This window comes from Vespa velutina, chromosome 1, assembly GCF_912470025.1.
Source record: "Vespa velutina chromosome 1, iVesVel2.1, whole genome shotgun sequence".
Taxonomy (NCBI): Eukaryota; Metazoa; Arthropoda; class Insecta; order Hymenoptera; family Vespidae; genus Vespa; species Vespa velutina.
The window spans coordinates 6,820,112-6,822,611 of record NC_062188.1 but is presented as its reverse complement, the minus strand read 5'-3'; the positions used below and the strand labels follow the sequence as shown (position 1 = coordinate 6,822,611).

General features: G+C 32.3%; 1 protein-coding gene across 3 annotated transcripts in view; it reads left to right on the top strand.

The window, feature by feature from the left end:
* LOC124953900 (zinc finger protein rotund-like) overlaps positions 1-2,500 on the top strand; it is a 188,437-nt gene that overhangs the window by 69,474 nt on the left and 116,463 nt on the right. The gene's annotated exons all lie outside the window — the stretch shown is intronic.

The following is a 2,500-nucleotide window of genomic DNA, read 5'->3' as shown; positions in this document are numbered from 1 at the left end:
CATATTTACACGTACATACAATACGTACATACAATATATTCATATACCTTCATATATATATATATATACATACATATATATATATATATGTATATATATATGTATGTATATATGCAATCCTTTTTTCGTAAGGGCAATCATATAGACGTTGGGAAAGAAGGGAAACGTTTCAAGACGATGCGCGGGAGAGTGCTTCGGCTTTCAATCGCGTGCTTCGCAAGTTTGACCCAGATTCGAAAAGAACTTTCGGTCCATCCGATTTCGATTCCTATTCTCTCTCTCTCTCTCTCTCTCTCTCTCTCTTTCCTGGTTTTCCTTACATTTTTATCTTAAATTTTTATCTTACATTTAAACAACGCGTTTTACTCTATTTCTCTCTCTCTCTCTCTCTCTCACTCTCCCTCTCTCTTTATCTCTCTCTCTCTTTCTCTCTCTTTCTCTCTTATTCTCGCTGACTCTTTGACGTTTCATTTTCTTGTTTAATTTGAATTTTTTAAAACGATAATGAAATAAGTATTTATACGAGAAAAATAGGAAAAAAAAGGAAGAAAAAAGAAGAAGAAAAAAAAAAAAGAAAAGGAGAAAAGGAAAAAAAAGAAAAAGGAAAGGAAAATTTCGCCCGAACGATTTGTACAACGAGTTAAGGACAAGCTGATGTCTCTAGTTATATGTATACGTCGTCGATTAAAAAGTTAGAAGGTGGTTAGTGGCGACGAGTTTTTCCGAGTAACGAGAGCATAAGATGAGATAGTAAAAAAAGAAAATAGGGAGGGAAAGATGGATATAAATTTCGTTTAACTTTTCTAGGAAAACCTTGGCAGTGATCTTCTATTTATAACTAGAATCGACTATTTTCTTTCTCTCTCTATCTTTTTTCTTTTTTTATTCAGTAGATATTATTATTATAGTTATTATTATTTAATAAATAATAATACAACAATAAAATTGACTTGATTTCTTTTAATTTATTTTTCAGAGAATAAACATATCATTACTTAAGAAATTTATGTTTACGATTGATATTATTATTATTATTATTATTATTATTATTTAACAAATTATAATTGACTTCATTTTTTTTTCTTTTGTTTCTTTTAAATTTTTCTTTCAAAAAATAGACATATCATAATTTAAAATGTTACGGATTAATCAAAAGGTAAAGGATATAAAATTGAAAGATAATAAAAAAACGTTTCTTTTATATCCTTTCGTTCCGCTTTGTTAAAATTAAGTGCTGTTTTTCGTTAAGTTAAATATCGACAACGTGACGTCAAACGCGTCATCTTTCTGTTGTTCCAGTTTCCTTTTTTTTTTTTTTTTCGAACACACAAACAAAAGACTTTTCTTGGCGAGATTTCAATATTAATTCTGATAGAATGACTACTGAAATTTATAATGAACCTTTGATATTTCAAAATATCCGAGGGAAAATCATAAGTAATACTCTTTCTTCTTCATTCTCTCTCTCTCTCTCTCTCTCTCTCTCTCTCTCTGTCTCTATTTTTTTCTCTTTCTTTATAAAGATATAAAGGAAGATAAAGAAGAAAAAAAAAAGTGAAAAATAAATTATAAATTCAACGCTACTGATCTATTAGTTAGAACGACCATTTGTTATAATTTGTATAAAATATAAAAAATATTACATGGATATCTATTAAAACCAAACATTTCGGATCTCGTTTTAGGTCATAAAAATCAGTTGAATTATATTTATCGAATTTGTTTGATATATAGATGCGAAGTAAAAAAAAAAAAGAAAAAAAATAAGGAAAGGAGAAAAAAAGAACGAACAAAAAAAATCACACACGAAAAGAAAGAGAAGAGGAACAAATTAACATATAAAAAAATAAAGAAAAAGAAGGGAGAAAAGAGAGAGAGAGAGAGAGAGAGAGAGAGAGAAAGAGAGAGGGAGGGAGAGAGGGAAAAAAAAGAAGAAATACGGTCCTCTTGACACGAAAGGATTTTCCTAAATTACACGCGAGGTTAAATCGCGAATATATATCATTTTATAAACGGCACTGTCGATCGTTTAAGAACGTTATTTATTTAAAGAAAGGACTGTTTTACTCTTGTTACCCTTACCTCCTGACATTTCTGTGCCAGTAAACGACGTTATCGATAATAAAATGGTGTAAGCGGAGCGAAAGGACAGCTTCGTGTCGAGCGAGCACAAACAAGTAAGCAAGCAAGCAAGCAAGCAAGCAAGCAAGCAAGCAAGCAAGCAAGCAAGCAAGCAAAAAAGAGAAAGACAGAGAGAGAGAGAGAGAGAGAGAGAGAGAGAGAGAGTAAGAGAAGGGAGGAGGAAGGGGGAAGGGACAGAAATTGCGGGGACCAAGGGCGTTTCGCGCCTTTGGGAGCGTGTAATTAAGTACCGGCTGGCAATAATGAAACGCATCATCCCCTACGCGTAGAGCTCGTCCGAGGAATAACACCCTTGCTCGTAGTTAAAGCCCACGAGAAAAAGAGTAAAGAGAGAGAGAGAGAGAGAGAGAGAGAGAGA